General features: G+C 45.7%; 1 long non-coding RNA gene across 4 annotated transcripts in view; it reads left to right on the plus strand.

Annotated features, from left to right (window-relative positions):
- Positions 1–4,844: 4,844 nt before the first annotated feature.
- Positions 4,845–14,969, plus strand: part of LOC142559552 (uncharacterized) — a 96,578-nt gene continuing 86,453 nt past the window's right edge. The window contains exons 1-2 of one of the 4 annotated variants that reach the window (XR_012823155.1): positions 4,845–4,889; positions 11,305–11,363. This is a non-coding gene — a long non-coding RNA (uncharacterized LOC142559552). The other 3 variants (XR_012823157.1, XR_012823154.1, XR_012823156.1) reach the window with 3 other exon arrangements.

Here is a 14,969-nt window from a genome sequence, read left to right on the forward strand (position 1 = left end):
GGTATTTTGGAACGTTGTAGTAATCACACCTGCTGCAAAGCATTTAATAAGATTTTGTTTGCTTTCCGTGAAGTCAAAAGCTCATCATTCTAATGTCAAGACGGAAGTATACATGTAGTTTCTTAGGTCGCCCAGTGCTCGGATGCGCTGCAGTGGGGACCAATTCCATGCTATGAATAGCGCAGAGTTGAAGCCCATTCTGCGTTTGGCCGCTCGCTTCATTTTATTGGATTGTGTGTCTAAGCCATTCGATAACTAGCATGTTAGGGTGGCTACAGCTGCACCCGCTACTTCTACGCCTTGCTTACTTGCTGCACCGTAACAAACTCAGTTTAAATCCTGAAACTTAGCTACTACCCGCAGCAAGCTAAACATTTGGGCAAGTTGGTGAGGCGACATTGTGAAGTTAAGCTTGGCGATTGCGCTGTTAGTTCTTCTTCCTTTCATATGTGTTTTTCCTTCAATAAACTGTTAGTTGCGAGGAAGCTCTCGTGTTGTTCTTTGGCATTATATGCGCTGAATACGCTCCGCTACTTCACCATAGAATAATACTACGCACGCACACACGAGGGCTTTGAGAACCAATCACTCTCAAGTTCTACGCCGATACTTAGCATCGAGAAAGTTCTCCGACAAACAATGCCCTGACGCCTGACATGGGGGCGTTGCTAAAATTGCAACATAAAATTGCTACATTTCCCTTTGTAGCAACTGCTGCGATTGGGTGGATGTCTCATTTTGCCTTAATTACTTCGCTCCACCTTGCGGGTTTCCGCCGAACTATTACATTATTTTTCATTATGGCTATATACCTGTCACGTCCGTTTCCGTCGGGTCGAGGGAGCACTGACCTTGTCAAGCTACTAAATATAGCAGATTTTAGGAGATGCTACTTTCCTTTCATGTAAAAGAAAAGTTATTGAATGGAACACTCTTTGTTTCCTCGATCAATCAATGAACGGAAGTCTCTGCCCAGCGCACAGTGTACTACAGTTGGCGCTTCTGAATGGTGTCCGCCATCTTCATAATCGTATGCTGCTTGACCAGCAGTTACTTTCTGGAATATATGTACCTAAATTAAGAAATAAATAAAAAATTAAAAGATATATTAAATTTTGGAATTCAATAACAACTGAATGGCAGATACTATTCAGTTTGTATTCGAAATGTAGTATATTATCGCACTCATAGTAGTGGTACATTTCACAGGCACATTCAAGAATTAAACTGCGCGTTAATTATAACCTTTATCACAAAATGTTGTAGCCGTTTTATTTTTCCAGTACTAATATCTGGGGCCGAAACTAAGAGAATAACAAGGAATGCTCAAAGTAAGCTATGTACAGTGCCACAAGCAATGAAACTAAAAAATGTAGGCACACTGTTAACAGGTGGACAGCACTGTGACTCATTGATCGAACGCGAGGTGGTATTCCAGCTTAAACTAAAATTGAAAAGAGTTTGATGGCTCGTGCATTACATAGGAGACATAGCCGGCGCTCTATGCGTGCAAATAGAAACGGAGGAGGGATGGGCACAGAAGGACTATTAGAAGGACTGACTGACAAAATATTAGAAGGACTGACAGAATATTGAACAAAGGCACGAACGTATTTATTGTCCTAATTTGTGCCCATCGTGGCGATATAGGTACGTACACACATTCACGTATGACCTCTGTTGTTAAAAGGGTCCCTCACGTGAGACAATGAACGGCTCATGCCCCTCAACCAATGGACCATACCCCTATAAACGCGGCCTCCCAATTACGACGACAGAAGTGAAATTCTACGATTGATTGATGAGCGGCAATGAAGCCAGCTGTAGAATACGACGGCGAACGCGCGAGCAGTGGCTCTAGCGCGTTTGCGCGGTTGGCGCCGAGAATTTTTAACAGTCCTTTTTTGAAAAAGTCGTACAAAACATATTTTGGGCAAAAACAACTGTTCTTACCCTTGTGCCTGGGACCTCCTTGGCTCCCACGTGTAACAAGGGTAGCTCAAGGGCGCGTTAGAAGTCCCCATGGGTTTGCGCCATTGAGCTTGGACCTTTTCTGCACTATCCCCAGGATCGGCCCACGTGATGATTTGTTTTTGTCAACATCTTGGCTGGAGACGCATTTTCTTTTCCAGATCCTAACAATAGGTAGATTCGCTGTAAAAATCTGCGCGTATGACTCATCGGCCTTTGAGCTGATATATTGAGAAAGAGCAGGCTTTCATAACGAACACCGTCCCTTCCTCAGGAGCATCTTCGATCCCCATGTTGAAACACCTGTTTCAAGTATTGTGGTTTGCGTCGTCTGCTACAATGGGTGGCGTATGGATGCAATAGAGAAATAGGTTCTCACGTACGCGCGTGCCGCACCGATTGCTGTGCATGGGCACGGGAACGAGAGGAAAAGAAAATGCGGAAACGAGCTGACGCATTGGACCCCTGTCTCGTGGCTTGTCCTTCCTCCACCGACAAAGCCTGCTCTTTCTCGCGAAAAGGCACTCGCCTTTACAACCCACGCGCGTACGCCGCGTTCACAGTGTTCATGGCGCACAAAACACAACATGCATTCGCAGGCGCGTATGCTGCGGATTTGTTGATTGTTCAGCCCTTCCTGGCTCCCAAGTGCAAAATAAAGTTCGTCTCCCCAAGCCCCATTTCTAACTAAATAAAGTTTACTATTACTACTAGTACTCTATCTCTCAAGTGAATAATGCCAAATAGACGTGATTTTGAGCCCGCGTAGTGGTGCGGGCCGAAGGACGTAGCACAAGACTCGACCTGTGAAAGTAATGATCAGCACGGAAGGACAGCGCCACTTATTTAACTAAACGTTAAACTCGTCGCAAACGTCGCCGACGTCAGCGAATGCTTCTTCCGTAACTTGGATCAGCCTTCGCAGTGACCCTCACACCGAGGCCGCCCGTGTCTCATCATTGAGCAGCGATGCGCCATCCAATAATGAATTCGCACTTGTGAAGAGCAGTAAGGCGAAGAGGCCTTGCTTCGAGCACGCTGAACGGAAGAACCTCCAAAACGTCTGTGGCCAACACCTTCATTTTTGAGCTCGCGTTCTCCGTTGTCAGTAGGAAGCGCCTGAACAGGCAATCTGTGTCGGCGGTCGTTGAGAAATTCGTGTGTAATAGGATTGCCGATATTGGAGCCAGCACTCGTCAGAACGTCGTAGCGGTCAGTGTTACCCTACATCCCGCACTTAGCACACTGCTCAGCGCCACGTACGTTGATCTTATGATGGTCGATTTTCCTACCCCGGTACCTACACGTCGTTGCTGGTGTGCCTTAAGGTGTAAACGGGGTTATTTATAGCCCCACAATTATGCCCTTGTTAAGCCGGCTAGTAAAGTTAACTTCATTGCAGGTTTTGCCCGGCAGAGCAACTCGGGTTGTTTTCCGGTTGGGTTCAAGAGCGACTGCTGGCCTTCCTAGTCGGGCTGCTTTCGACATTTTGCGCGACCGCTCGTATGGAAGTCACTTCAATGTCATAAACTCTTGATACTGAGCAGCGTAAAGGGCATGCGCGAAAGGACAGGTTTGTTCTCCTGCTCCGGTAAATGCGACGCTGCTGACGCATTCCTAGGTGAATGTTCTCAAATATTCTAATTGTCACGTGTCCAATGAGACTTCCTCTGAGGGCTGCAGAAAGATTAAAGGGAACAGGCGCTCTTGTGACGAGAAGCCCCTAAGGCTGAACAAAATAACTAGAAGGCGACCATATCGCCGGCGATATCAATTATAATATGAAAAGCCGATGCCGCGCAACTGGCAGCTGAAGGCGCTTTGCGTGTATTCGCGGCTTTCTTTCACGCTCGGAAAAACATATGTAGAACGCATCGAGCAACACAAAACTGGATCGGGAATTTTTCATGTTGCTCGACAGTGTCCGGGTTGACACTTTTCATGTAATTATAATAGTTGAGAAGTTGAATAATTAATTAGGACTAATTATATAATCAGGCAAATTGCAAAAATGGGAATTGCAAAAGAAATTAATTTGAGCATCTCCAAGCGACGGCAAGCAACATTACCTTGGTTCGGTCCAGCTACGCGGCGTTTGCATGTTTTAAAAATTTGGCTCGAGCTGCGTGAAACACCCTGTATGTCGACTTCCATCAGAGCGTAAAGAATGACCACTTTAGAAAAATACAAGCAGCGCAAATGCGGCGGTATTATTGCATTTGTACTTATGATACCTTCCACAGGCCACTGTTTTGGTCGTTTTATTTTTCTGGAAGCTTTAACCGTGTTATGCTCAGCGTATCGTTTATATTACCTTTAGTTCGACAGCGCGCGATTAACAAAAATACCCTTGATTTCTTGCACGCAGAGTCGAAGATTAAGTTGTGGGTAGCGCAGAAATCCAATATTTAGTTATTTCATTACTCTACGGAATTATACCTCAGATGCCATTCCACTTATTTTTTATGAATGTAAGCTCTACGTTGCGAAATAAACATGATAAATTTTGTCAAGTTTATCAGGTTTATCAGGAATTGTGTTGCGTCATAAGAGGATTAAATATCGATTATTATCCGCTAGCCTCACGATAATACTCATACAAATATACAATGCACTTTGCTGAAATATTTAGAAGCTTAAGGAGCAACGGTAGACCTACTCGGTGTAAATGTGCATTTCGGAGCGCCTTGATAAATTCTATGCCATTGACGCTCAAGTGGTTTAACTAAATGTGAGGCGACATTTGTAAAGTTCTAAACTAATCGCTTTCGTGAACTTTAAATCTTAGGAGTGAAAATGTTACCTGCAGTTTACAGAGAAAGGTAATCTTAATACCAGTACTGGCTATACAAGATACCGTCTATATAAACAAAGAGTTTTCATCTCAGAACTGGTCTTTTAAAGCAGGTGGAGAGTAGGTACGTATGTACAAGATGTCCAAAGTGTTATCCACCAAGATTTAAATGTATGCAAATGCCACGTAGCTGGACATAACCAAGGTAATGTTATTTACCATCGCTTGTAGATACTCATGTTATTTTTTTCAGTCCGCATAATTACGTAATTAGTCTTAATTAATGAATCACCTTCTCAAATATTATAGTTCGATGAAAAGTGTCAATGAGGAAATTGTAGAGCAACGTGAAAAACTCCCGGTACAACTTTCTGTTCCTCAAAGCCTGCTGCATAAAAATGTTTTTCCGAGCGTGAAAGAAGCCTGCAAATGCACGCAAAATTGCCGCGCGACTGGCTACTCGAAGCACTTTGCAGGTATTGGCGGTCTTCTTTTACGCTCAGAAAAAGCCCTCTTATGTAGTAGGTATTGAGAACAAAAAGCTGTACAGGGAGTTTTTCATGTTGGTTTACAATTTTCTCGTTGACATATTTCATATAATTATAATATTTGAGAAGTTGAATAATTAAAACTAATTAGGTAATTAGGTGAAAAGCAAAAAATAATCTGAGTGCCTCCAAGCGATTGCGAACAACATTATCTTGTTTCTGTCTACCTACGTGACATTCGCATATCTTTAAATATTGGCGCATGATAGCTGGGACAACCTGTATAAGCCTTGCATCTACGTTTCATTGCTTACACCCTTCCGAATCCCCCACCTGGGCTTTGATGAGTGTAGAAACAGGCTCCCTTGCTGTTTTTATGTTTATTGACTGTATCTGTATGAGAGAATCTCTAATGCATCTAAGGATTCTATGTTAAACGTGAAAGTTCATAGGAACTGAAGGGGTGCAGCTTGCTTAGCTGCTTGTACAATCGGATATCTGCTGCTGTGGCACTATGTAAAGGGCTTATTGGGAAACTCTCAGGTTCAGTGCGCGAGTGGATCTCAAAAACAACTAGCGGAGTTTTATTTAATTGTTTTATGTATTTATGCACATTACCCCCAGCGTCCGGATTGCAGTGAGAGGGGCGGGGGGGCGGAGTTCAGAGGGAGAAAATTACAGGTGGCAAGTGCAACAACACATGGTAAACATATATAAATAATTAGGGATTTTGCAGCCATTTAAGTAACATGTTTTCATTGTGAAACACTATGCACTCGAAAGCAAAAATACATATGGTAGTCACAGGTATTGTCACGGGTATAAAACTATTTACACGGTGTATTTACAAGGCGTATATATAAACAGCAGCCTAGAATCCCGAGAGGCTGTTGCCACTTCGTCGTCTTCATCGTTGACGACATTGTCCTCTTTTCCCCGTAACACGACCCCCGGCAGAAAAAGCACCGTCCCGGTGCTTCAGACGGGGCCATCGCTAAGTGCATAATAAGGCTGAAGCCGAGAGACGTGTACGACGTCAGGTGATGTGGAACCGGGTGGCATGTGGGAGGTCACGGGAATTATTTCGCAAGTGACATTGGTCACTTGACGTAGAACACGGTAAGAGCTTTTGTAGCACGGAAGGAGTTTCTCGGAGCGCCCCACTCGGCGGAAAGAGGACCAAAGCCAGCAGAGAGCGTGGTGGTCCGTTACAATATCAAAGAAAAGAATCGTTTGAGGTAATGCTGACAACGTCTTGTGATGGTGGATTCAAGTCATGGATCATTCTCAGGAAAAAGGATAAGCTACAAGAATCCCTCCTACACCGTATTTGTTTTATTTTATGTACCTGGTGAAGGCGAGAAGAAATGTATTGCGGGCTTTGAAATATATGCTTCGCGAAATATAGTAGTCCTGGAATAGTACATTTTATGAAAAAATTTCAAGCGGCGGTTTTATCCTTGTTCCTTAGGGAATTCTAGGCCAAGATTGTGTTTAGCAGCAAGCACACATACACTTTGATTTAAAACGTGTAGCGGAATTTCGTATTTGCTCCAACATGTCTATGTTAGTTGTCAACTAGGGGTCAGACATGCGACAACCGTATTCTAGTATAGGGCGCACATTTATTTCGTACAACACTTTCTTGCATTGCAGAGGTAGCGTTTTCGCGTATATTCCGATAACAATTATATGGACACTCCAGACGCATTTCCGCCGGCGGTGTCGCAATCGTCGTGATCTTTGGTACGAAGTCCAAGGGCGGTAACATCAACCCCGCGCACCGTATACTGTATGTGTGAGTGAAACTGTCCGAGGGTGGACTGACGATGGCAGGTCACGCGCGCGCTCGCGAAGGAGGAAAGCTGGGAGGAAGCGCACCGTCTTACGTCGCATGCAGTGCACTCGGAGGAGGGGACAGAGGGGCGGTCGTTCTACTTCGGCGGCTGCTGCATACGACGCGGACGCGCTGGCCGTACCTTTACAGTGATTTGCGATGGGGATAGAGTCTAAGCGTGCCAGCGGGTACCGAGGGCCGATACCTTCGTGTGCGCTGTGTTCTCGTCGTGTAGTTCACGTTGTAGGGAAAGGCAGCACGAAGGTTAATTTGCCGGTTGCTGCAGCCGCGCTTCCTCACTTCAGTGTTTTGACTGCGCGTTTCCCTTGTCATCGAGTGAAATGTGTTCATGTTTGCTTGTGCTGCGTGGTACCATGCTTGTGAATTTAGTTATAAGCGAATGCTTGCAGGTTTATACGGCCGATAAAATTAATATCCTTATGTTGAGAAGCTGTCTACTAATTTGCCATAGCAATCGCTGGTGCGCCTTTCAGGCAAAACTGTGACTTTTTGCACCGGAAGCCTGAAGAGTGAGAAGCCTTGCTCTTAACACAGTCGATATGTGGGCGCCACCACAGCCCAGGAGAAAAGCACGCGCCGAGATATTTGAATTCTGCAACTGACGAGAGCCCTGTGCCTGTTATATGAAAAGTGTAATGATGCGGCTTCTTTTTTTCTGCTGAAACACATGTTTACAATATTGTGCAAATTATGAGACATTGTACAGTAATAGCGTGGACCGTCACGTTTGTTGACGTGAGGTGGGGTGAGGAACAACTCGAAGGCGATAATAGGACGGGTTGCACAGGCGGACATATAATTAGCACTGCACTCTTACACAGCCACAAACGAGATTCCTTAGCACATTTTAGGACTTTCTTCGAAATCCTACGACGCGGAACCCTACACGGCTTCAGTCACTGGCCCACTAACTGGTCCGGGCGTCACGGCATACGGCCCAATTACGTCGTACGCGGCGGAGGCAACTTGGGTAGGCAGCGGCGGTGACGCAGAGGCAAGCCGTTTGCTTGGTGGCTCAGGATCCCTGGTAGAGCTTGAACTACAACAGCGCAGGAACCACCAAGGGCCTAGGAATCTGCGAGGCACGGAATGGGAGCAGGACCCTTTGCTAGATAGTTCGCGACCCGTTACGAGGCTTCCCAGTGGTTCACCTGTGTAGCCCTCTCGGGACTCGTTCCACGAACCTCGCTCGGCTCGCTCCATCAGCCTTCGTGGTCGCAGCTGCACCTTCGGTTGTGTTTTCCGTTTATTTTCCCGCCAACCCTCGTGCTCTCTTATTTCCCGCCTTGTGCCATATGTGTAGCTGCCATCGTCGTCTTTCACCACAGTCATGTGCCAAACCTCACACCAGTTTCAAATAATGTTCTAGTCATCCTTCAAGGCAGCACAGGCATCCATTGTACGCCTGTCATAATATACCACAATTTTTAGACTTTACCCCGCGATGATGTTAAACGATGTTAAATCTTTAGGCAAAACAATGTAAATATCTGACGAGTTGAATGCGTTCTGCGATTTATAGCTGCTGTGATCTCTCAGTGTTTGATTCGGGTTCTTAAATCTGATGTGTTTCCTGAACACACGAAGATAACTGGAGTGGATGTTATTGTTAAGCGCGGTGGCAGAAATAAGACAGCTATCTATTGAACCCTATCTTTCATTTCCTTTTTCTGTAATGGGCTAGAAGGAAACATTCACGCAGAAACTCCTCTGGGGATTTTTTGAGTATGCGTAAGCATTGTGCCACTTGCTCATCTCCCCGAAGCCTGGTGTCTTTGACAATCTTATCAAACTTGATTCAACCAGCATAAGCACTCATAAACTCTTATCGGTTGTTATCAATCTTATCGCCATTTATCCGATCATTAAAAACCTCTATCTGCCCTTATCCACTATTATCGGTCTCTGTCAACCTTGCCGGACTCAATCCGACCTTTACCAACCTTTGCCGGTCCTTATCAATCTTATCAGAATTTTTCCAATCATTATAAGCTCTTATCGCTGTTCAGCACCTGATCCATGCGCGTCGAACCATTATCAACCGTGATGAGACCTACGCAGCCGCACATTACTCCTCATCATCCTTATGAACTCATTGTCTGTTTATCTGTCAGTGTTGCGCGACGCGAACATCATGAGTCCTCAGAGATCGGTAGCATTTCGGCCGCTGAAAGAACGCCCCAACAGAACTCGTATCCCGCGATCACCGAAACGCATAAGGGAATGTGACGTGTTTGGCATTAAATTTTCGCAAAGTCGGAATTTCCCCCATGTCTGCAATGCGCTATGCATAGTCTACATCTAGTCCTAGAGATGGCTTTTATTCCTCCATCACCAAATATCTCAAGAAAGCCTTCATAGAAACTGCTATCCTTTGACATTTGTTTTGTATCGCCGGCACAGCACATTCATATGGTTTGGATAAGTTCACCTTCTGCAAGCGTGGGCGCTCACCCCGCCAGCGGTGTGGTCAAGTATTGGGCGGCGGTATTATATTGTTCTTTTCGCATTTTCGCTGTTCTTTTGATTTGCATATCGTTTCTTTTTTTCACCTTTCCATTTAGCGTGTCGCGAGTTTAAGGCAGTCACACTAACCTGATGTCTCTTCTCCCTGTCAAGGTCTTGGCTAGCTTGTATCACTGCCCGATAGTGGCCAATAGACACTTCTTTACGCAGTGGCATCAATAATGTCCCTGTGGCCCTAGCGCCTACTAATGGGCAGAAGATCACCGAGGTCCGTAAGTTAAGTCGCGGTGGTATTCTGTCCTGTTAGTCAAAGCAGGAGTGCGTTCGAGACCTCCTCAACTGTTCCAAGTTTGCATCGAATCCTGTGAGCCTGTTTACTCCAGCACACCTTGCTTGCTCGAAAGGCTCAGTTCGCGGAGTAGACGTGAGCCTGGGCCCCTCAGAAGTATTAGACTTGTTTTCAGTCACGGGTGCTGTTTCTGTGTACCGATGGAACTGAATTACTGAGAACAATAGTTCACCTGCGGAATCGGTCATTGTTACATTCGCGGGCACAGTCCTTTCATCTGAAATCAAGGTATGGGCTCTGATGTAAAGAGTAGAGCCACTTTTTTTTACGATCACAGCAGTGCTTGAAATGTTGGCGTTACGGTCGCAGCATCAAAGGCGGCAGGTCAATTGCTCGATGCGTACTTTGCGCATAAAATCATGACAGCACAGACTGTAAATCACAGGAAGAGAAATGTTGTCTGGGTGGTGAAGCTCATCCTGCAGACTATTCGAATTGTTCTACGAAGGAACGGGAATTAATACCTGAAGTGATGGAACCCAGGCGATGCTCGCGTAAGGAAGCAGTGACTGAGGTTCAAGGAAGAGCCCAGATCTGTGACAACTCGTGACACTGCTGGAGTAGATGTTTCTGTATCCAAAGCCAAAGTGGACGCACTGCATGTAGGTGGAGCTGTTTAACCCACGCAGGCTGGGTGACTCTTTGTCACCGCCCAGTTTGAAAGGGTAGATCCATAAAATCATAATCATCATGGGGCGGGCAAGGGATGTAATATGAGCGCCGTGTAGCCACCATGCCGGTGTTTACTCTTCGGTGCACGTTAAGGCGCTTCCTCGCAAGGTACGAACCGCTACTGAAGAACCGAATCATAGAGCTAAGCGCGCGGCTGCACCCAGCTAATGTCGGGCTCAGCAGACCGCTGTGTAGAGAGCAGAAGCCACAGCTCGCCGTCGACGCCGGGCTGACGGTTTAGATCGTTGTCGTGAAAACGACGCTAAGAGACTTCGCCGCGAAGACCCTCTAGTGCGTGCTACTGACAATGGGGCTCTTATAGGAGCCGCTACTACAGCTTACGCTGTAACTGTGCGGCGTGTGCCGCGCAGTCTAGTGACTTTTTATTTTTGCACAACCGTGTCATGATCCTTCCTGACCAGAAGATCTTCCTTAAAAATCTCAACTTTATAACAAATCCTCTCTACGACCAGACAACAACTACACACCAGGATATTGTACACAAGACTACCTCGCGTAAGCTGATATATCAATTTGTTTGCTCGTCTAAGCCATTTACCTTTGTAGTTTTCTTATGTCGCAGGTGTCTGCGTAGTTTACACACATGTTCCAACGATATTTAACATGCTTCTCTTATACTACCAATTAACACTGAGGTGAAATGATACGAAACGCCATGATTCCAACTTTCATTTTCTTATTTCAGACCGTAAACTTGAAAGGGCGATGAAGCCAACTATCACCGTGGGATTGATTTCATTAATAGTAAGATTTCGATTTTATTTTTGGTCATTAAGCCGTGCTTTTTTATTTGAGGAATAATGAAACGAGCACTTCCCGCATATACCCACGTCACTGCGATGCAGCAGGTCTGTTGTAGTCAGCTGTATTTAGTTCGCATAGAATTTATGCACTTACCACCTCAACATTACAGTGCGTGCAGCGCACGCCACGTGCACAACTCTGGTTGGTTTGATGCTCTATAGGCAGCAGTTCAGCAAAACTTCGTCTTCTATGACGACTTAATTGCTCTAGGTCTCAGAACAGTGAATCACGAGTCGCATGTTTCATTCTTTGCCATGGCACGAGTTCCTCGCTCACAATTGCTAATGCAAAAAACACAGGTGGCTCTTTCGTCAATAGAGAAAACACATTTCTTCTGCATTAGACAGTTTTAGTCAATCAGACCGACACGCAGCTTCGTTATTTTCTCGTCGTTTGCTTGTCATCTGCTATGTAGTCCCCCTTCGGCCGCGTAGGAGCCGCTTCTCAAGCGAATATCCAATTTCCGGGGTACGTCGCGCGCTGTATTTGGGCAGAAGCCTGGAGAAGAGGAGGAGGGGAGAAGCCCTATAGCGAAGGCCTGTTGTGCAGCGGGCGAGCAGAGGTGAGAGAAAGCAAGGCGACCAGCTGCATGCGCTGAGGGCGAGTGGGTTCGCGGCATCGTTAAGAGAATCGAGCAAGCGCATTGGGAAGTGCCGGAGTCGGCTCTATTGTACATCTTACTCCGTGCGCCCTATTTTTTACCCATTAGACGGTAGACGACACAGTGACCTAAGTTAGCGTGAAACGAACATGGTTAAGCTCAAACACAGATAGATATGTATATATAGATACCGGAAAGTGCGAGAAGTATTCTAAGAGTACTCATCGCTATAAAAGCTGGTCGTGCCCCTGTATGCTCTGCAAATGACGTATAAGGGTAAGCATGGGTGCGATATTTCCTTATACGACACTGACTTCATTGCTGGGTTCAACACAATGCTACTGCCATTAAGTTGTCTAGGTTTCCTTTATTTTTCTACAGCGGAACGGGCACATTCGCATCAACAGCATAACCTCAATAAATTTTCCGAAATACACTATTGTAATCTTAAAGCAAGTTAAATTTATTGCACGTGTTTTACACATGTGCTTGTAAAAACGCTTGGCATAAGTCTGAGTTAGTGGGCTTACAGCTCACTTACATCATTTCTTGAAACAATACATGGTGCAGCGGTAAGCAGTACTCGCGCGTGGCGTAGTCACAGTCGATTACTGCAGGATTTCAACCAACCTAAACGAAGAGCTTTAACTATAGTGTCTGGCCCCTCTGCTTGACTCGGTTTGTTTAATCAAACGTGAACTTTGTGGAGACCTTGTCGCACTGCGTAGCTTCGTTTCCCTGCCAGGAACCAGCGGATCGTGTAAGCTTAAATACAAACTTCGTTCTTCATTTATGCACACGGTGTTGCATATGTAGCAAATAAAGCATTGGATGACTCGCAAGTGCGCCAATATTAATGTACACTCTACCAATATCGTAAAACCGGCACTGTTTCGCATCAGCTGCGAATACTTAAAATCATAGATCAATCTAGTATAGCTATTCCTGGGTACGAAACAGTTATAGAGGTATCGAAATAGAGCAAGGACGCTATTGGACTCAGGCGATTGCTGTAATTAATCTAAACAACACAATTTCTACTAACAATTCTACAACAAACACAATTCCTAGTATATATATATATATACATATATATATATATAACTGACCTGTCGGGAGAATAAAGAAGAGCCTGGCTGCCTAAACCTTGTCTCACCGGTGGTGAAGTGTGCTGTCTAGTTCCTTCGTCCTCTCACTCCCGTTCTCTCTCCAGCTTCACCTACGCTACATCCCTGGAGATCCGCTTGGGTCCCCGCCTCTAGCAACTGCGCTCGACCATGTCCCTAGACCAGCAGGCCAATACCGCGACATCCACCTTGCCTGCTCCTGCGGGAACACCTTCTTGGACAGTCACCACCCCTCAGAAAGAATAAGCCAATAGTGTTTTCTGGACTTCCAGGTGACGCCGATGAAGACTGGAAGATATATGAGCGCGTGAGTCACTTTAACCAATGGAACGACTCTGCAAAACTTGCTCCCCCCCCCCCCCACACGTCGCCTTCTACCTAACCGGCGTCGCAAAAACGTGGTTTTACAATCATGAGTTCAATTTCGTCACCTAGAGCACCTTTAAACAACACCTACGCCTTATTTTCGCGAACTCATTTGAACGCTCCGATATCGCCAAGAAGACGTTTGCTGAGCGTGTTCAGCACTCGGGCGAGTCGTACACTTCGTACATAGAGGACGTCCTCGCCCTCTGCCGCCGCGTGAACACCTCGATGGCAGATAGTGACCGTGTACGCCACCTGATCAAGGGTATTGGGACTGTGGCATTCAATGATCTGGTATTGCTGAACACCACTACCGCCGCAGACATCATCAGTACGTGTCAGCGTTTCGATGAGCTTCATATGATCCGCTTACAGCCTGACACATCTGATTTCAAATCGTCCAACGACAGTGAGCTACGTGCCTTGATTCGCTCCATCATTCGCGAAGAACCACACGCACAAGCTTCATCAACCCCTGGATGAATGGTTGGATGTTATGAGCGTCCCCTTTGGAACGGGGCGGTGGGATGCGCCACCAAGCTCTTGCTATTATACTGCCTAATGTCCTACCTAGGTTAAACAACAAAAAAACACTATGAATTTCCACAACCAAATTTTCTGATCCCCTATTGCGAAGTGTGCTTTTGTACGTCTCCGTTTTTTGTAGTTTTCCTACTTTTCTTCCACCAATCCCCCAATCGCCTCTTACTAATCCCTATTGCGGACATGTTTCCTTTTCCACTGCTTTCGCTGAAACCAAGGGCTTCAAGGAGGGCAGTGGTGCCTAATTCGGCCACTGGGTAGACGTCTTCACAATCTAATAAAACATGCTCCATAGTTTCCCTAGCTTTACTGCAGCAGGCACATGCTTCTTCTTATATCTCGCTTTATAGGTGCGTGTTCTAAGGCATCCCGATCTCGCTTCGAAAAGTAATAAGCTACCCTTTGAGTTATCATAAACTGTTTCTTTCCTGATTTCGTTTTTTCCTCTTAAGTAGTTACTCATGGTAGGTTTCTTTTCCATTGCCGCCACCCATGAGATTATTTCAGCCTCTCTGACTTTACGCTTGACGTTTTTCGTTGCTGTGTTGCCCACCTTACAGGCCGCATACTTGTTGGTAAGCTTCCTAGTTCTTTTCCTCCACTGTGAATCATTTTTTTTCCTGTACAGATACCTGAACACTCTCCCAGCCCATTTACTTTCCTCCATATTCCTCAGCCGTTCTTCATACTCAACTTTACTGCGAGCTTCCCTCACTTCAAAACTAGTTCAGCCCATATCACCCTGCACAGCTTCATTTGTAGTCTTCGCGTCAGCGCCCGATGCGAGGCGACCCACTGACCTTTGGTTCCCATGGAGTCCTGATTGTACTCCTAAATTAAAGCAAACAACCGCATTTCCAAAAGTAAATCCTGGAACCATTACACCTTTCCACATACCTCGGAGCACCT

Source organism: Dermacentor variabilis, chromosome 10 (genome assembly GCF_050947875.1).
Source record: "Dermacentor variabilis isolate Ectoservices chromosome 10, ASM5094787v1, whole genome shotgun sequence".
NCBI lineage: Eukaryota > Metazoa > Arthropoda > Arachnida > Ixodida > Ixodidae > Dermacentor > Dermacentor variabilis.